The 21,536-nt window shown below is 41.7% G+C and overlaps 1 pseudogene; it reads right to left on the bottom strand.

The window, feature by feature from the left end:
• Positions 1-13,005: 13,005 nt before the first annotated feature.
• Positions 13,006-15,079, bottom strand: LOC126494625 (sodium-dependent phosphate transport protein 2B-like; annotated as a pseudogene).
• Positions 15,080-21,536: the final 6,457 nt, after the last annotated feature.

Here is a 21,536-nt window from a genome sequence, read left to right as displayed (position 1 = left end):
GTGGTGGTGGTAAATGCCTACAATCCAAGCACCCAGGAAGCTGAGGTAGGAGACTCTCAAGTTCCAGGCCAATCTAGGCTACATGGCAAGATTATATATCAATAAAACAAGACAAATATTTTGAGTGTTTATGTAAGCCAGGTACTATTCTAGTAGAGGGACCTAACTGTAGTTAGCAACACAGATAATCTACTTTTATGGAATTTATGATTGACAACAAGCAATCGAATAGTATATGCTACTTAGTGACAATATAAAGAAGACATAGAGCATGGAAAGAAATAGGGAACGTATGATGTCCGCACACAGAGGGACATGGCTGTAATCCTAGCCTACAGAAGACAGAGGGAGGAGGATTGCTGAAAGCTCAGGACCAATCCATCTACTCAAGAATTCCAGTGCAGACAGCGCTACCTAGCAAGACCTTATTTCACTTCAAAAACCAGTGAAAGAAAGAATGAAAGAAAGAAGAGCACGTGAAAGAAAGAGATTGAAAGAAAGAAATGGACAGAAACACAAGATGTGGAACTTTAGAATGGAATGATATCTAACTCAGTTTCCGAGAAACGCCCCTCTGAAGAGATGGTGTTTGGACAACTACCTGGAGAAGGTGAGGAGAGGGGCGTGAGTACATGGGTGTGTGGCTAAAGAGGCACTGCAATTAAGAAAGAATAGAACTGGCTGGAGAGTTGACTCACTGCTCTTGCAAAGGACCTGAGTTTGATTCCCACCATCCACATCAGACAGCTTCCAACCACCTGTAACTCTAGCTCCTGGGGAGATCTGACACCTCCAGCCTCCAATACACATACACACAGACATATTCATCTATATGTAATTAAAACTCATTTTTTATTTTTTGTGAGAAAGGACAGAAATGTGTGCAAAAGACCAAGGCTTCTGAGGAATGGCACAGAGCCCAGCGTGTCTGTTAGGGGAGACATTATGAGTAGGTTATATAAGAGAAAACAGTGGGGACAGAATCCCAAGCCCAACGAACAAGGACTTTGGTGTCTCCACACTACACAAGATGATGAAATACCTAAAAGATTTCAAGCAAAGGCATATAACAGAAAATGACATATTTATCACTGTATGCTAGTAGCTGGGTTGACAGTAGAATGAAGAACTGAATCCCCTCCCTCTAAAATGCTAGAGAACACCATGTCCAATCCAGTCCCTTTCTGTCTAAACACTGAGGGTTGCAGGTCAGCCAGATCACGGGGGAAGACTCAGCCCACTGAACAGTCTTCCCCGAAGGAAGGAATACTTCAGAGTGAAAATTTTGCAAATTAAAAATAAAACAATAGCTAATGAGAAATTTGGAGCATTGTGAATACACACTATTAACAGTGTCTATAACCATAATTTTCTATTGAAAAAATATGATTTAGCAAAAATATTTACCTGTGTGGTGACATTCATTTCTTTTTGTTTCTTATATCTTTCTGCTTCAGTATCTGCAATATACAAAGCATTCCTATAAAATTTGAAGACATTGGAAACATTCACAAAAAGGCAGTTTCTAGTCTGAAAATGTCCTGAGAAAGCTAGAGCTCATATTGTAACACTTGAAATTGCTCTACAGTCTGGGGTTACTGATGGGGTGTTGAAATAGCCCTTTTGTTGATACTTTTCAAAGCTGTAACTTGACATCAGAGGTAATCTACTTCAATCAAGCATTTGGAACCCAAGCTAAGATGTCAGGGGTCTACGTGATAGCGCAGTTACAGCCGTGGAAGGCACTCTGAGCCGGTTTGTTGTTTGTTTGTTAACTTGTTTGTAAGTTACAGGAAGCGAATCAAAAAGAATTACAAAATGACTCATTGCAAAAGGAAATAGTAGAAAAGCCTTGGGAACCCACAGAGGCAGCAAAGAGATATGGAAAAGAACCCGGGGGGAAAATAGGTAAAATACAAGATGCAGACAGGCAAGAAGCTGAGTACAGCTTCAGCTCTGCAGGACTGTGAGGACAAAGAAGCTGCTCCAAACGGAAGCCTGATGGAAGGCCAGGCCTGCCTTCCCAGGACAAGCCAGGTTCCCAGGCACATCAGCTCCAGTGACCAGTGCAGAGGGCAGAGGAGACAGGGATTGTACTGGTGGATCAGCCAACAGGAGAGGAAGGTCCCATTTTGTCATGACGTACCACTTGAGGTATGTCATGGCCTTTTTTCCCTCTTTTACTTGTATAGATTTCATTGTGGCATGCTTGTGCACGCATGCACGCACACGCGCGCACACACACACACATTCTGAGCCCATTCACGCACATCTCTCATCCCTTTCTTGTCTCCTACCCAGTGCTACTGTTCAATCCTTTTCCTCCCTCCACCCATCTTTCCCCTCATTTGTTCCCTCTCCCTCCCTCTTCCTCTCTCCTCTCTCCCCCCCCTCCTTTCCCCGTTTCTTTATGATCCATTGAGTTTAATCATGGTGTCTACAGGCGCATGGTTGATTAAGGAGTTATTTACAGGAGCTAAAATTGTGCTATGCCACTGAAGACACGGCTCTCGCATTAACTGGATTTGCAGCATTATGGAGGAATGGCATCTCATGATCCCCTCCCTCTTCTGTGACCGAATGCTGATGGGCAAGGCTTACACTGATAATCTCAGCTCCTGAGAGCTCAGCTGTGATGGCTAGTCTCCATTGCCTACTTGACTATATCTGGAATTGACCTAAAACCAGTACTCTTGTGAGGGATTTCTTTCAATTAAATCATTTGAGGCGGTAAGATTCACCTTTAATGCAGATCTGTGAGGCGGTAAGATCCACCTTTAATGCAGATCTTCTGAGGTGGGAAGACCCACCTTCCTTCTGGGCCACACCTTCTGCCGGCAGTCTATTATAAAGGACTTGGAAGAAGGAAGCTTTCTCTTTCTATGTGCGCTCAGTGGCAAGTCCATTCCTGTCCTGCAATTACAGCCTACTTCCTTGGAATTCTGGTATATACTGAAGAGCAGCTGAGAAATCCAGCCTCATGGACTGAACACTACTGAATTTTTGGACCTCTCCTTGATTGACAGCCATTGTTGGACTAGCTGGACCACAGTCTGAAAACTATTCAAATAAATCCTATATAAATGTATATATAATCATTCTTTAAGTTCTGTTCCTCTAGGGAACCTTGACTAATACAGCAATGCAGGACTATGTCATGCTCTGTTCCATCTTAAGAGAGAAACTCTTCTTAAAAACTGAGGTACCCTGAAGACCTGAGACCAGGGAACACCCAGTGGGGGCCTGCCACAGCTTCAGAGAAAGTGAAGGCCCAGGAAAATACACTTTTAACACACAGGAAGGCTGAACTAATGGACTGAAAGGTGCTGGCAGCCAGAGACAGACTCAGGATGCGAACTGCATAGAGAAAGAGCCCTCCCTCAGTGCCTGTGATTAGATTGCTTCAAGTGAGAATGGACTGAGACTTTGATAGCTCTGAGCCCGAGGCCAGTGGATAAATCAAATTCTGGATCCACTTGTCTGTGCTTCACTAATATAGGGCCCGAGTCCTTACCTACAGCAAGGTGATTGATACCCAGGAGGCTTTGAAAGGAAGAATGTAGATACCCTGCCTCTACTGCTCCAGTGCTGTAGCTACTTCCCATGCCCAAAGCATTTTGGAGACAGCCCCCAACAGGCACAGCACACTTAGCCCATACTAAAACATTTTCCACCAGACAGTGTAGTCTGGAGTGTCTCAGGAAAGTGAGAAGATCTTCAGCCACAAAAGACAAAGGTAAGCGTATCCAGCGGAGGCAAAGATGGAAAATGGTCTCTGTGAAGACATCTGGGGCAGAGGGAGGGGGCATGAGACATTTGTGCAGACTCAGCCAGAACATCGAGCAAAGAAGAGGACGGAGCCGGCAGGCTGAAGGGCCCTCCACTCCATGCGTGTAATGTGATCTTTGCTTGTTGAGGGCACAGAAAGAAGCTGCCTCCTCGTTCCCTGCCCTTTTTTCAACTTTTTTCTTTTTCATATGATCATCCATCATACATTTAAAAGGATCTTAACTGTGCTGTACTTAATTTTTATTTATGTTTTTGTTTGTCATTAAGCTTCATACATTGGGATAATTTTGTTAAAGCATTTGACAAGGCAGAACTTAGGTAGGCAGGGAAAACTAAGCTGAATAGTGGGAGGAAGGAGGGCAGAGTCAGAGAAGCCATTTAGCTGTAGGAGACAGACACTGGGAATTTTACCCAGTAAGCCATAGCCTCATGACAATACACAGATTAATAAAATGGGTTAAATTAATATGTAAGAGTTAGCCAATAAGAAGCTAGAGCTAATGGGCCAAGCAGTGATTTAATTAATGCAGTTTTTGTGTGATTATTTTGTGTCTAAGCTAGCCAGGTAGCTGGGATAAACAAGCGGCCTCCTTTAATACCCCACTGTGCCTTTAAATCTAAAAAGTCCTCATTTCCTGTCATTTTTCATTTGTTAACTAGGATAATCATGTATTTTGCAGAGTATTTTATATTTGGTGAATAACAAATTCTAGCTTTATGATATCTAATTCTTTGCTTTTTTAAGACAAGATCTCTTTGTGTAGCTTTGGCTGTCTTGGAACTAGCTAGCTCAGTAGACTAGTCTGGCCTGGAACTCACAGAGATCTGCCTGCCTTTATCTCTTGAGTGCTGAGATGAAAGAGGATTAAAGTTGTGCAGGACAATGGCCTGGATGGGTATCTAATTCTTTAATGAATTTAAGATGGCTGGAGAAAGAAGCACTGGCTGCTTTTGCAGAGGACCTGAGTTCAGTATCCTGCATTCACATGTGGCTCACAAACATCTATAGTTCCAGGTAATCCACAGGTACTAGGCATGCATGTGGTGCACAGACATACAAGCAGACACAGTACTCATAGATATAAAATAAATCTAATTAAAAATACATGTAAGTTAATAGTTTTAAAAGAGTATGGAAAATAAAGCTTTGTTAGAGACTTTATAGTTTTAGACATTACTGTTTTGCTTATTACTAGTCTCTCAATGACTGCTTTTTTTCTTCAAATTACTTAGTCTAATTATAGTTGTGTATTAGAAATGATACACTGTGACTTGATATTATAGTAACAGTAAATGCCAGTAATTTTTAAACTCCATTATTACAGCTAGAGAAAAATGCTAGGAAAAGCAATGTGATTTGCTAGATTCCCATTGTCCTTTTCTACAAAGTACATGGAATATAATTAGACCCCGTATGACAGATTGTACAGACACAGAGTACAAAGCACAAAGTGTCAGGTGGACCAAATTATGGATATTAAATGGAATAACATTTATATTATACACTGGGGCAGAAAATCAAGCTGTCAGTAGCAAGAGTAACATGAAGATTACAGGGCTAACGTCAGTTATCATAGGAAGGAGAAGTGTAGCTAAGAGAATGAGTGGAGTGGGCCGAGGTAGAAGAGTAGAGCTGAGGGCATTAACTCTTCAGTGCCTGAAGAAAACAGAAGCAATCAGACATCATCTGCAGCAGAAGATGGGCAACCAGGACACTTGATGTTTACTAAAATGTGCTGCAGTTTTCTTTGGCTATTTTGGCTATTTTGATTGACTATTTAGGGAAAACATTCTATTGCAAAGAGCACAACACAGCACACTTTTTGAATGGTCGTTTTGTGTGAGAAGCCACGGCAATTGCTAGATGCTGGTGGTCCTCTGTCATCACTTCTTCCTGCATGGTTTCCAACATCGCCACAAATTCCAACACTACGAGAAGGACGCAATTGGCCGTGTAAAGGAAGAAAATACCAGAAAATTTTTTACTTATATGAGGCTTTAATTATTAAAATTCCATTTTAAAGATATATTTTGTACAACACACAATACTTTAGAACAGCAACCTACCATACGTATGTGTATATACCTCCAAAAGTTTGATGTGAAGCTAGCCTTGGAAGGGAAATAAAGCATCATTCTATTCCAGGACAGAATATCTAACTACAATCTGTTATATGTCAGATTATATATTTTGTCTCCAATATGTATAGCAAGGCAGTAAAGGAGTAAACAGTAAATAATTTGTGTTCATATTTTACTGATAGGAAAATGGCACTAAGTGATGAAGGATTAAGAGTTAGACAGATCCTTGATAGACAAACATGTGGGAAGAGGGACCATGACTAGGCCATAAAAATGCTGGCACTCTTCCCTCCGAGATGGTTAGCAACCTTGTGGCCAACATGGTTGGCTTCTTCTTCATCCTTCTTACCTGAGACAAAAGCCTGCCAACTTAAACAAAGACTCGGGGTACTTTTTTCCCCTTTCCTACCAGCAGGACTCTGTTGCTGGTGGACCAGTCATAAGAGTTCAAGGTCAGATCAGAACATATTTACGCAACAGATGTGGGCCAATCAACTATTCTGTCTTTGCTCAAATTAACCAACCCTAAGTTAGGGGAGGAAGACACTTTAAAAACCTAGAAACCTGAGCACTCCAGGAAAGAATGGATTTTTTTAGGCTCTCAAATTCCCCACTCTACTTTGAAGAGGTATTTTACTGTGGGTATGTGTGTGTGTGTGTGTGTGTGTGTGTGTGTGTGTATACGTGTATGTGCATGTATGTGTGTGTGTTTGTATATATTTCCTCACTACAATAAAAACCTGTTTTCACTAGAAGAAACGATGCCATGTGAATCGAGCTCTAATATCTGGAAAACAGAAAGCTCAAGTTATGTGAAAAGAAATCAATGGAAAACTTAAGGTTCAAAGGAAGCCATAACAAAGTTGAAGCGAGTCAAGAAGAAGCCCAGGTTCCATCTCCATCAAGCAGAAGAACCTGACAGCTTTAGTGGTGTGGTTTTGAATTTAGGATCAAGAAGGATACAGGACAGGAGGGTTACGAAATCTTCCACTGAGGTTAAAGAAAGCTGCTGAGGTCAGGCGTTTAGCAAGGCAGTCCCTCCGTGGACGCCCAGAGAGGCCCATTGCATAAAGCTGTCAAGGTGAAGCCTGGGTTGCCTTAGTGAACATTGGAGGTGCCAGATACCTCCTACAGACAGGGTGTGGAACCATCCCGAGAGAGATAAGCGTGCTGCAGTAAAGCCTGAAGGAGTGGGAGATCTAAGGAGTCCTTTGACAGTGGACACGGAGACGCAGAGTTTGGAACTTGCCCTGCTGTATTTTGGTCTTTCTTTGGTCCAGTATTTCCTCACCGTGCTTCCTTTCATCCCTTTTGGAATGCTAATGTATATTCTGCGCCACTGAATGTTGCAAGTATGTGATCCGTCTATTGATTTTGATTTTATAGGGATTGCAGTTAAGAGATTGCCTTGAGTCTCAAAAGAGACTTTGGATGATTAAACAGTTTTTGAAGGACTGTGGGGACTTGTGAAGTGGGAGGAAATGCATTTTGATGCGTTATGATATGGCCACAGGCCTTGGGCGACGTGGAGTGGAAAGAGGTGGTTTGAAGGAGAAAGGTCTCATCGGCTCATGTATTTTCATGCTTAGTCTCCAATTGGCAAACTGGTTTTGGAAAGTAGAAGAGGTGTTCCCTTGTTGGAGATGTGTCCCTGAAAGGACTTTGAGGTTTCAAAAGCTCATGCCAGGTCCTGTGTGTTTCTGTCTGCCTGCAGGTTGGTATATAAGACTCTCCGCTGCTGCTCCAGCGCCATGGCTGTCTGCTTTCCACCGTGACCATCATGGATTAACTCTCAAAAACAGTACGCTAGGTCCCAATTAAATGATGTCTTTTATGAGAAAAGAAAGACACAAGTATAGGAGACTCCGTCCAGAAAGGTGTTAGGCTTGAAGGAGACAAGACACAAAAAGGTGTGAAGGCTGCTGAGAGACACGCCGAACGATGGCGGTCCTAAAATCTGGGGGGAAGTTCTGAGAGCAGATCAGGCTGAAGATAAATGAATAGAGGCATTTGGAAAAATCCAAGTTCCCAGAAACAGACGGCTGACTGGTGAGCCACTACAGTGAGAAGAGTAAAGATGGGCCGCAGGAGAGTCCAGAGAAAACGACCCCGAGGGGGACATTCTGTGGAGATGGGAATTTAGCCTTCTGAGGAAAGTGGAGCATAAATCAACCCCTTTTCATTTTGTGCCTGCGTTCATGATAGCTGCCTCACAGATTTACTCGTGATTGATCTAATTTTAATCTAATTTACACGTACCCTCGGAATAATTTCCCTTCTACAGACACACATTCTCTTAAAAACCCATTAAGTCCTTGATGCAGAAAAATGAAATCCCTTGGTTGACCTCCAGTTTCCTTCATTATCAAGTTTAACCCCACATTCATAGCTCCGTCTAAGTCCAAATAATCCCCATTTCACTAGTCACTGGTTCTCCCTCTGAAAGTTTTCTCCTTCCATTTGTATATAATAACATTTTCTATTGAAAACGGACTAGAAATTATTGAAATTTTCCCTTAAAGAGCCACGCGCCTATGTCTTTTATGCATTTGATTTGTGAGCCCCTTCACTTTGGGAGTTGCCAGGAATGAGGTCTAGAAAGGGCATTTCATATCCCCTTAACTGTAGAAACCTGGGCAAGTTTGTTAAACTATCTGAGCCTGGGAACACCTGCCTCTCCTTTAAATTCTATACCCATCCCTTATAGTACGCTCACAGAATAGAGCAGAGTCAAAGTGTGGAAGTGAGTGTTTGCTGAGGGAAAGTATTGAATTTAAGGCAGTAAAATAATAACTATCAATTCTCTGCTCCCTTCCAGTGACCACCTTTAAAAAACATGCTGCACTGGAGATCAAATCCAAGCCAACCCTGCGCTGACTAGGCAAGTGCTCTACCCCTGAGGTACACACCCAGTGTCCAGAAGACTGGTCTTGTACACACACGTAGCATTAGCATCTGCACAGACAGCATTTTCCCCTTTAACCTAAAATAAAGTAGCTTTGCTTTGTTAGCAGGGGAAGTGGCTGCAGCCCAGGATTTCACCTTTGCTTCAGCTTTTATTCTCCCTGATCACGTTGGCTTCCACCTTCCCCTTCAAGCCTTTTGCCTCAGTAATTTACCGCATCTAAAGCTGCAGGCCTTTTCCACAGAAATTTAATCATAAGGAATGACAGCAACAAAAATATCATTAACAGAGGTCTGGTTACAGTACATGGACTGCCTACTCTGTGGACTGCCTTCTCCGTGGACTGCCTTCTCCATGGACCTGCCTTCTCCATGAACTGCCTTCTCCGTGGACTGCCTTTTCCGTGGACTGCCTTTTCTGTGGACTGCCTTCTCCGTGGCCTAGACTCACTCCTTCCCTGGCAGAATCTCGCAAGACTCCTTGCCCTCTTTCTGTAGGAGAAAGTGCCATCTTCTGTCCAGCCCTGGAGTGAGGATCTCCTCAACACTTAGTTCTCTGACTCTGCTGCTCACAAGGTCGGCGCCCTTTCTCTTTCTCACGTCTCTTACAGGATGAAGTGACGCTTCTTTCTAGTCTTCAGTCTTGATCCACTCTCTAGGTTCTCATGACAGTTGTGCACTAGCTGTAGCCTCTACGCCACAGAAGTTGCTCACTCAAGAGGTGGCTCTTTTTGTCCTCTCTCGACAGGAGTGATTTATAATAACGACACCCACACAACTAGATCAGACTTTGGAGTAATCAGTGACTATGAGAACGGATCTTAAAGAAATTGATACTGGTAATACAAGGACTGTGATAATGAAAATGCTAGTACCATAATAAATTTGTTGAAAGATAAATACATTTAATATAGTAACTCTAGAATTGATAATGGGCTGCTGATGGAGTTGTGTAAATTAGTTCAGTAATGTGTGCAGGGTTTCAAAACAGTCTATAATTTAGTGTTGGTATCTGAGAAAGAGTATTTTAGAAACCTTTTCTCCTCCACTGCTTTCTTCAAGTACAAAAATGAAAATTTTTCCATAGAATAAAGTTATTGGGAGAATAGGCTAACAATAAGTGAACAGTGCTTTTTATTTATTTTGATTGATATGCATTTTAATTTAATAGAAAAGGCTAAATAATTCCCTCCGCACTGCTAAAGACTTTCCTTCCAATAGATTGATGGCTCACTGTACGTGCCAGTAAAGAATGTAGCAGTCAACCTGCAAAAATATTTGGATAATGTATATGATGTGCCTGTCATAGTTCTTAGTTTATAGGAAGTGCTTACTGAAAGTCAGTTTTATTAATTCTTGCTTAGAGGAGAGGTAACTTGGTAGGAATCTAAATTACATGTGGAAAGTATGGTGGAGATGTTAACCGGTACTTTCCTCCGGATAATTCCTTGTACTTGAATCTTTTTCTCTATTCAGCCTTGAGTTGTTCATTGCTTTAAAAACAATAAATCTAATGTGGTAGGAAGATCTAGATGTGGATGTAGGATATATCATACATATCACCAAGGTGACAAGTCTTTCTGGGAGCCAGTCCCCGATTGGGAAAAGACTTGCTCGATTTGGAGAGTCAAGTGAGGTGGAGCAGTGGCAGAGAGACGTTTTGGCTATGATATGCTGATATTGAGGTGAAATAGGCATTCAATTATTAAAACTTAAGAAAGTTGTATGTGTTGCAGATGATGAGTTTGTAAAGTAGAATTCATGATAGACATCCTAATTATTTACTTTATTTTTTGTTGTTTTTTTTTTTTTGACTTTTCGAGACAGGGTTTCTCTGTAGCTTTTGGTTCCTGTCCTGGAACTAGAACTAGCTCTTGTAGATCAGGCTGGCCTAGAACTCACAGAGATCCGCCTGCCTCTGCCTCCCGAGTGCTGGGATTAAAGGCGTGCGCCACCACCGCACTTTATTGTACCCTACAAGTCTGGTGACTTTGTTAATGGCAAGTGTAAACTGTGACTCATACTCTAGGAATGGGGCAAGAGAGCGTTGAAGTGGAGACACTGGTGGTTTACTTGAAAGGAGAAGCTTTAAAGTTGATAATGTACAGTTTCAGTTTTAAAGAAAAATGGAAACCCCTAAGATCTGTGTGTCAACTAGAAGTGACAGAGGTATGATTAGAAGGGAGTTAGAGAGTGTGGTCAGACTCCTAGTACCTGTGTTGGAGTACCCTGCACTTAGGGTCACAGTCCACCATGTCTGGACAGCTCTCTGAGCTCAGCCCAAATAGAGAACTCCATTTTCCCAGCAGGGCTTCCTGCTCTTTGCCTGACCTTATTTGGAAGCTGTCCCTGAGCCTGGATGCCTGACTTTTCTTTTAAATTATTTATTTTTATTATATATACAGTATTCTTCCTACATGCATGCCTATATATTAGGAGAGGGCACCAGATCTCATCATTGGTGGTTGTGAGCCACCATGTGGTTGCTGGAAATTGAACTCAGTACCTCTGGAAAAGCAGACAGTACTCTTAACTACTGAGCCTAATCTCCAGTCCTGCCTGACTTCTCTTAAATGTGATCTTTACCACAGTTTCCTGCAAATGCTTTCCCCTCCCTGCCCGTATGATCATTAGGTGTTGTGCTCCAGCGATATGGTAAGACCATGCTGCCAAACGCAAATTAGGTGATGCCCCAGCTTCTGTCCCCGTCCTCTGTGTTCCCCTCACTTTGGAATAAAGCTGAGCTATAACACTGAAGCGGTCTCCCAGAAGACTATTTCCACCATACACACAGGCTGTACAAAGCTCTGCACGCTGCCTGTGCTCCCTTTGTCCTTGTCGCCGGGTGACCAATGGACTATGAGGATGAGGGAGACCCCACATACCTGTAAGATCGATGATCCTGAGCTAAATCATTACTACTCATATTCTTTTCCCCAAGTCATCTTCCCTTCTCAATTTTCTGCTAGCTAGGCAATTGCCACATACTCAAGTTTAAAATCTTTGGTAAACTTTATTTTTATTTTTGACAGGGTCTTATTCTGGCTGGCCTGGAACTGTGTACCCGAAGTTGACACTGAACTTGTGGCAGACTTAGCCCCTGAGTGCTGGGGTGGCAGACGTGAGTCACCAGGTCCAACCTAGATATAATTTTATTTATTCAATATCAACATTCCCATAGCCAAGAAAAACATTATTTTCTCTGAATTTTACAGTTGTGCGCAGAGAGGAGGGAGTCCTTCTGAGAACTAAATGAAATCATGAATGTACGAGAGCTTGACATGGGCTAGGAATCCAGTAATATTGACAGATCTTATTTTTCCAAATCATGTTTCCCAGGGTATTCTGCTCTCACCGACGTTGTGTGTCCTCCACCTCCACACCCCATCCATTCTTACACCTAGGCTGGGAACTTCCTTAAGTTTGGAATGTTCTCCCTTTCTTTTCCTGAAGTGCAAACGCTAGTCATCCTCGCAGGACATGTCTGTCCTCTTTCAACATTGGAGCTGGGGGCCTCTTCCATATCATGCTCTTAATATGTTGCTGTGAAGCAACTAAATGCATTTATTGTCCTCCCTCCTGGGCTTGATTGACTTAAATTATCCTTCTCAGGCACTGCCCCAGATTTATGCTATGTGCCACTCATGGCAGCACCCAACCATATACTGAGTGCAATATTATATTTCTTATTTTTCCTTCCCAGTTTCGCTATTGGACTTTTCATCCACATTGCTCCAACACAAGATTGTCATAATTCTGGGAATGGACTTACTAAGTTTAGGGCACTTTTAAGTTTAAATGTATTCGTGTATGTCTGATTGATTTCTTTTATTTTCTTTTCATGGATGAAGCTTTATACCAAGAAAGGTCAGCTTTGTACATCTATTTATGTATACTCTTACATAGGCCCTTTCCAGAACCTTCCCTAATACCTCCTTTAACACTTGTCCTTTGGGTGAGGTTGATCTTTGAAAGCAAATTCTAGGCAAGATAAGGATGTTGTCATCTGTGAGGCCACATTCACAGTCTCAGTCTCTGTGACTGTCTTCTGAGAGGGGAGATGCCCTTGGGAATCAGGGGACAAGATAAGTCCAATTCACATACAGGCTGAAACTCTGGTAGGAGAGCTACAGTTGATGTCAGCTCTGCTCCTCCTCAGGAATCCTGGTGATGTGGCAAGAGACGTGGAATGGGTGGATCTCATGGGATTTGGGTCCACCACTCCCCTGACTAGGTTCCCCTAGAACACTGTAGTATTGACATGGTCTTCATGCCCATGGCCTCCACTTGACCCTTGCCCTCATCTTGGTACCCTTTGCTCATAACTTCATTGTCAAAGGCCCCAGAGGCCTTGACTGGGAATCCTCCTCTTCCTCCTCCTCTGGGTCCCTGAAGCACTTGCTGCAGCGGTAGCACTTGCAGCCCCATACCATGCAGCGCACACGACAGGACAGCAAACATGGTGGCAGCAGCAATGTCTCTGGAAGCAAATGGTGGCCAGGGAGATGATGTTGTCCCAGGGTTTCAGAGAATGCATGCACAAGGGCAGGAAATCCCAGCCCCAGAGCTTCAGACGCAGGATGGAAGGGCAGTAGCACTGCAACATCCAGATGTACACGATCAGGAGCACCAGCAGAATGATGGGCATGCTCACGCCTACCAACACTGGCCAGCCGGCCAGAGACAGGTCAAACACTGTTAGCAGGATCAGGAAGAAGAAGAAGAGGTAGAAGACTGAGAACTGGCCCAGAGATGTTGCCCAGGTCTTTGGCCAGATGGATGGGCAGTTGGGTGAATGGGAATTGGGTACCACAGCAAGATTCCAGAAATGTTGAAGAAAAAAAATGGCACAGTAATCTGGAGATAACTGCTCAAGGTGCTTCCTGGGTTGGCTAGGGCTGCCAGGATGGCAGTGGTGGTGGTTCCAATGTTGGACCCCAGTGTGAGTGGATATGCCCTCTCAATGGTGATCACTCCAGTACCAAGAAGTGGTGTAATGGCAGAAGTGAATACGGAGCTGCTTTGCACAAGGAAGATCATGCCTGCCCCCACAAGGATGGCTAAGTAGCCAATCAACCAAGCAAAGGGAAAGGGGAAATCAGTATTAAGGATTTTCTCGATGACAATGGAAACCTGTCCCTTGAGCACAGAGCCCAAAAGCTTGACTATAATAATCAGACAGCAACAGATGACGAGCAGGGAGACAGCAAGTAGGATGATACCTGCAGCAAGATCTGGGAGACTGAAATTCATGACGATGTGCTGGCATTTAGCAATGTTCTCCCTGTGGATTACATTCTGGATGGTCCAAGTCTGTATGCCATTGGTCCAGCAATGTGAAGGAGAGGTGCGGTTATCAGGTGAGGGAATGGTAACATTCATCTGAGTCACTCTGGTGATAGGTTTTGCACCAGATCTTGACCAGGCTCTTGTTCTGGGCTGCTGCGTCACTTATTGCAATTTGTTGGATGACCTTTTCATCCAGTTGGATGATGAGCTTTGTGAAGGGCTCTGTGATGGCTTTCAGAAGGTCTGGGGCATCTTCTCCATTCTTGAACTTGAAGGTATCCACCACAAGGTTGGTCAAGATCTCTAGGTAGTGGATGGCAGCCTCCAGAGGCAAGAGCACCAACTCAGAGCCAGTTGAGGAAGTCATGGACAGTGGCCCCTGCAAATGCCCTTCTGAACTCATCCCGGTCTCTTGCCTGCATTAGTGCCACAGTAGTATTGGTGATGAAGGTTCTGCTTTGGACCCCATGATGATGGGGATATCAGCCCGCACATTCAGCAATGATGAAAAGCAACCATGCTGACAATGATGGATGAAGATGTGCTGGAGCTTTGCATCATGATGGTCACCAGCACCCCAGTCACTCTCCCAGCCACAGGGTAAGACATGATGCAGTTGTTGCTGAAGAACTGTCCAGCCATTTTCTCTCCAACCAGTTGGAAGGTACTGCTGAGTACATCCAAGGAGCAGATGAACAAGTAGAGGAAGCCCAGGAGAAGAATGAATTTCCCAATCCCCTGGAAAATGCAGAGACTCTTCCCTTGGTGTCTCCCTCTGACCATATGATCTCAGTGTCCTGGAGTTCAAGCAGGTTCCAGGGGTCAGTCCCCTCAGTGGGCTCCTCTATTAGGACCATGGTGGAATAGGAGGGTAGCAGTTCAATATTGGTTACAGGAGTCCAATATAATTTTGCTGGTCTTCTTGTCCTTGACTGCTGTGTTAGACTGTGGACCTGAAGCCCCTTCATTTATTGGGATTGGGCTGGGCATTTTCCAACTTGGGCCAAGGAGTCATGATCTGGAAGGAGGACAACACAGAACAGCTGACCTGGGAGCCCGAGCTGATAATCACTGAAGAGCTGGAAGCCATTGGTGAGCTAGGAACCACTGGGAGCTACTCTGTCTGACTGATTTCTAATGACTGAGAGAAGAGAAATAATTATTTCTGCTAATGCGATGTCACTGAATTTCCCTGAGTATTTAAGAATTTGTTTTGTTAATTTCTTTTTCTTTTATATTTTCATAGTATTGAGGACTGAATCAAGGATCTTATGTATTCTACTATTGTATTGAGCTGCACCCCCACTATCCAGACCAGTTTCAGAGCAAATTTAGAAGCCACTGAATCTGTAATGTGTCCTTTCACTATCAAGGAGTCACTCTTTGATGCAGAAGAAGCTATGTGGATAAGCAGTAAGACGGCAGAATTCAGAACTTTTCAATCCTTGCTTTAGTTCGCTTTGCAAAAGGTTATAGTGAGGCAGTAGGCCTACCCTGTCTTGGCTTCTCTAGTTACCTAAATAACTAGAGTGTTGTGTAGTATCATTGGTATTGCTATAACATACCTTAGAGTAACTGAAAGTGTTGCTTGAATAATAATAATTCAGCATTAATTAAAAGAGCAGAAATTTAAATATTTCTCATGCAGTACTACCAAATTAATACAGGGAATAACTATGTGGAATATCCTGAGAGCTTTTGTGTTTAATATTTTAGCATATTTTACATGCATATATAAAATTAAACGTGCTCTTACAAATAGAGTGACCTTTGTAGTATAAATACTTGAGGTAATATTTAACATACATTGAATATGGAGATAAATTAGTTTGTACTCATATATATAAAAATGCTTGGTCAACCAATTTATTCTTGAAAATTTCTGATGTGTTATATATAAAAAAATAATTCAGCCTGTTCTCTCCTTCCATCATGTGGGGTTAACTTAGTTGGCCAGGGTTGGTTGGCAATTGCCTTTACCCACTGAACTAACTCACTGGCCCAGAAATGGTCATTTGATAGTATGTTTACGTATTAATAGCTAAAGCCCAGTTGGCATTCCCCAAATGCTATTCTGATTTCTACTTCCATATGTGGAGTATTCAAATATTCATTGTTCCTTACTTCGATTGACAGTTTTTAATTTGTTGCCCATGTGTGGACACACTGGTGGCCTACTCCTCTTTTTCACTTGCCAGCTCACTTGCTGGAATCAAATACATGGAGAGCCTTTGTTTGCCTTCCCCAAACAACCGACAGGTCATTTACATATCTATCAGATAAAAAAAATCCTCCCAAATCTTGTATTTGTATGTCTTTTATATTTTAACTTTTTCTATTTTTAATCCATCTGAATTTTTTCTTGTGATTGGTATGAATTGGAATATTTCTCTTAAGTGAATGACAATTAGTCCCTAACACTCATTACTGTCCATCTCTTATCCATAGAATTGAAAAACCCTTTTTAGACATTTTTTTCTAATCATGCATTGGTCTGCTGTAAACTTAGTCCCATTTTCTTGATTTGTTTGTTCTTTTACCAGTCCTCTAATTACTGTAACTTTATTATAGCATGATTTAATATCTATTTATAAAGGAACATTTATTTCTATGTACAGATGTGTGCACACATGTGCATGCACACACATGAACACTCATTCTTACTGTTCCTCTTATTTTCTGAATTCTAAGAATTTCATTTCCTAAGTGAATTTTAGAGACAACATTTTAAATTGGTTATAAACCTGCTGATACTTTCTTTACTAATGTATTGTATTTATACATTAGTTTGAGAAGCTCTGGCATATTTATATTTATGTTCATTCAAGGTGTGTTACTTTATTCATAGTTTCTGTCCAATTCCTTCAGAAAAAAATCATTTTTCTTCATATATATTGATATATCTTCATCAAGTTTATTCTGAGATTTTTAAAATATAGTTAATATGGAAGGACTTTAAAATGAGCTCTGGGTGTTAAATTTTTAAAAATGTATTTATTTTGTGTGTACTCTGCATCATGTGCATGCCTGGTTCCCAAGGAAATAAGAGCTGGGGTTGCAGAGGGTTGTGTGGGTACTGAGAATGGAACCCAGGTCCTTTGGGATAGCAGTCAGTGCTCTAACCGCTGAACCATCTTTCCAGCCCTGGATTGTTACATTTTTAAAAACTAAAACGAGCTTTTATTTATATTTGTCATGTCTTAAATGTTTCTTTGGTAACTATTGATTTGTTTACTTACCTCTCGGATTCATGTTTTATTTTGCAGGAGCACCGTTTCCAGCAATTATTTCCACTAGGGTTTATGGGAAATCCATTTTATGAATCCATTTAGTTTAGAAACCGTTTTGCTTTGTCACTATGCTTGTCTGATAGTCTGTCAAATTATAGATCCGAAATGCACAGCGGTTTGTGCCTCAGTACTTAGAATATATCTCCATTTTCTCTTATATTTATGTTGCTTAATACACTTTAAGCCAACATGATACTTTTTATTTAATCTGTATACAATTTTACTTCCTCTTTCCCCCCTCACAGAGTCTTACTATGTAGACTGGCAAAATCTCCTGCCTCTGCCTCCTGAGTATTGGCTCCCAGTGGGTCACTGAATAAAAGCTTCTTTAGAAGCTTTTATGATCGCTTATTAACAATGAAGTACTAAAATTTACCACTGTGTTCTAGCAGTGGGCTATTTGACTTTTCTCAGTCTTATTCTTGGCCCTCAATGAAACTTTATGTAAAACTGTCCCATCTCGGAAATTTTATTTTATTTTATATTTTTTATTTTTCCTCTCAGTTCTATTTATTCTGCTTGGAAATCTATCATAGGGCGTTGGAGCTTTTGTATTTGTTCTCTGAGCTTCTTCACCTTTCTCTCATTTCCCAGGCAGTTTGCACGAGGAGCCCAAAGACTTGGAGCCTCTGGATTATTCTTCAGATATGCCTGTGCTAACATTGGGTCTTGAGTCTTTGACTTTTATTATTATACACTTCAATTTTGAAATACATATATCATCTTTTCTTTTGGTTAAATCCTCCTCTTGCTTTGTGGACACAAATATCTTTAAATACAGAGTATGCCATTGTTTTATGTTTATATAGGTTTCTTTGTCTTTTTGCAATGCTGAGTTATATGTGACCCTAGTCCTCATTTTATATTTTACAGTTTTCAAATGTGTGTACCTTTTTTTTGTTTCCCCCAATATTATTGAGGTGTATGGGCGGGTATATATGTTTGGTGTGTCTGTGCATGTATGTGTCTGTGGTGTTTGATTCTTCTTTTCATGACGTTGGCTTTACTCAAATTTTTGGTCAATCATTATTGCTCCTAGACTTGGATTTCCCTAACCTTGTCAAGAATGGCATTTCTAACTACTTAGGTTTTCTAACTCTGACTCTGTGGGTACTGCAGTGGGTATTGTCTGAGTGTGCCAGGAGCTAATCTTCTGAGAATAGGACCTGCCTGAATGTCACTAACCATTTGCAGCAGTTCTCTGTATCTTTGGCTCTATGCTCACTCTTCTGCTCCGGCTATGAACCGAGGAGGGCTATACTCAGTTGTCTCACTCTAAGGGCCTTGGTGCCAGGAGCCCCCTGGGATAGTGAACTCTGAGAATGCTTAAATCTTTTACATAAACTTGAAGTGTCAGCAGTAACAGCAGGTATGCAATTTTCTCATTTTCTTTGAATCATTTTGCGATTACTTATGATATCTAATGCAATGTAAATAATATGTAAATAGTTACACCATAATGCTTAGGGAATATTTGACAAGAAAAAAAAAGACTTATGCATATTCAGTAAAGATACACCAATATTCTCCATGAGTAACTGGTTGGCTGGGTCCACAGAAGCGTTCTGTGGATATGGAAGCCTGGCTACAGTAATTATTTTTACTGTGTCCTACAGACTGCCTCTGAGCGCCTGCTGGAGTGGAAACTGTCTTTCCACAGGAAGCAGGTGAATCTACTCCCGTTGGTGCTCTCGGCACTAGCAATATGACTCTGTCTTAGACCTAACAGTCCCCAGATTCAGTGCCTGGGAAGGGCACTAGGCTGTGAGGCTCCAGAAAGGTAGACCTGTGATAACAGTTTCTAGAGATGTAGTTTTTTTCCCTTTTCTTTTCCTTCCTTCCTTCCTTCCTTCCTTCCTTCCTTCCTTCCTTCCTTCCTTCCTTCCTTCCTCCCTCCCTCCCTCCCTCTCTCTCCCTCTTTCTCTCTCTCTCTCTTTTTCTTTTTTCTTCTCTTTCTTTTCCTTTTCTGACTGTATCAAGTCTGACAACTCCCTAGCCTTGGGAAGAGGGAATTTGCTTTTGACTTTGAAAAGGTCTCCTGTTATATTTCTTCCCTTGGACAGGTCTTGGATATTAGATTCTATGCTCTTTTCTTTATAAGATCATTAAAAGCAAAGTAGACTCTGACTCAGAAAAGAGGCCCTTTGATGGCCACATGCAGGGCTGAGGTGAAGAAAGCTTGTTTTGGGCCTGTTTGGGTTCTCTGTGCTTCCTTCCCTGGACTCTGACTTTTTCTTAAATTTTTACACTGTAGTTCCTTGACATTGTGTGCAGTAGTTTCTGTGCTTTTAAAGTTTGTTGCTAAGTGCATTTTCTCTACCTGATTATGAAATTCGCAGGTAAACAGGATGGAGATGGAAGCAGCCATTCTGAGTGAGTTAGCTCAGACACAGAAAGGCAAATACCATAAGTTTTCTCTCATTTGGAGATATTAGCCTTGAATCTGCAGATGTGGGTGTTCCATTTTGAATACCCACAGAGGTCAGGGAATTAGTAAGGAGTCAGGAGTACAGGTCAGTGGAGATACAACACAGTGTATGTATAAATAATTACAAGGGAAATACTTTTTTAAAAAAATTGTTTTATTTATTGTTTTTAATTGAGCTACACATTTTACCCACTCTCTTTCCTTCCTCCCCTCTCCACTTTCATCATCCCCCACTCTCATGCTACCAATTTACGCAGGAGAACTTGTCTTTTTCTCCTTCATAGGTAGATCCATGTATGTCTCTCTTAGGGTCCTCTTTGTTGTCTAGATTCTCTAGTGTTGTGGACTGTAGGCTAGTTATCCTTTGCTTTATGCCTAAAAGCCACTTATGAGGGAATATATGTTATATTTGTCTTTCTGGGTCTGGACTACCTCACTCAGTATGGTGTTCATAGGTGTATGGATTGATATCCAGGTCTGTGATTGGATTCCTTTGGTCCCCCTGTCTGTTTTCATGCCAATACTAGACTCTTTACACTACTATAGCTCTGTAGTAGACTTTGAAGTCAGGGATGCCTTCAGAAATTTCTTAATTATGCAGTATTGTTTTGGCTATCCTGGGGTTTTTGTTTTTCCATATAAAGTTGAGTATTGTTCTTTCAAGTTCTGTGAAGAATTTAATGGGTATTGCATTGATTCTGTAGTATGCTTTTAGTAAGATTGCCATTTTTACTATGTTAAGCCTACCTATTCAAGTGCATGGGAGATCTTTCCATTTTCTGATGTCTTCTTTGATTTCTTTCTTCAAAGATTTAAAGTTCTTGTCTTACAGGTCTTTCACTTGGTTAGAGTTGTCCCAAGGTATTTTATGTTATTGGTGGCTATTGTAAAGGGTGATGATTCTCTGATTTCTTTTTCAGTCCATTTATCATCTGTGTATAGGAGGGCTACTGATTTTTTTTGAGTTAATCTTGTATCCTGCTATACTATTAAAGGTGTTTATCAGTTGTATGAGTTCCCTGGTAGAATTAATGACCTGCCTGGTAAGTTATGTCCACCTTGGGCAATAGTGGCAAGAATATCACAGGAGTAACCAATCATTCCTGTTTGGATTTAAGGTTTGGTACAGAAGTTTAACCCATACCTGGATCCATCATTGGGCCCAAGAACCTGAGGTTAAATAGGTGTTAGTGTCTAGAGAGTAACCTATCATTGTTAGTCTGCTAAATGGACAGAGTATTAAACTGACATCTAGAGATATTCATAGATTAGTGTATCTGTCAACTCTCATTGGGAAAGCATTTTTCTTATTCTTTGCTGTAGCTGGCTGTTAACACAAAGACCCACAACTAATTAAGGTCTCAATAAAAGACTGGAATGTTCAACCCTAAACAAGTCTTCTATGTCATTCACTCCCTCCCAAGGCTCAGATACAAGGAAAGAGGAGGCAGAAAGATGATAAGAGTCATAGGGGTAGATGATTACAAAGAAACTGTTTTCTGGACACAGCAGGAAAGTTGGAAGTATGACATCGCAGCACTTGAGACAGCATGCATAAGTACTGCACACACTCAGGCTGGGCAGAATTCCAGCAGGGAGAAGGGAAGTGGATATGAGGTCTCATTCATGGCTAAGGAGCAATTGGCAGTTGCTAGTTGCTGGGAGTTAATTAGTCTTTTAAAGTGTGTGTCTCTGAAGCTGGACTACCCTGCAGTGAAGGTTACACATCTAAGAGTATATAGGCATCACAAACT

The sequence above is a fragment of the Alexandromys fortis genome, unplaced genomic scaffold, assembly GCF_014885135.2.
Source record: "Alexandromys fortis isolate MF-2015 unplaced genomic scaffold, M_Fortis_MF-2015_v1.1 scaffold_6, whole genome shotgun sequence".
Taxonomy (NCBI): Eukaryota; Metazoa; Chordata; class Mammalia; order Rodentia; family Cricetidae; genus Alexandromys; species Alexandromys fortis.
The sequence above is the reverse complement of the archived record's forward strand: the minus strand, read 5'-3'. Positions and strand labels throughout refer to the sequence as shown.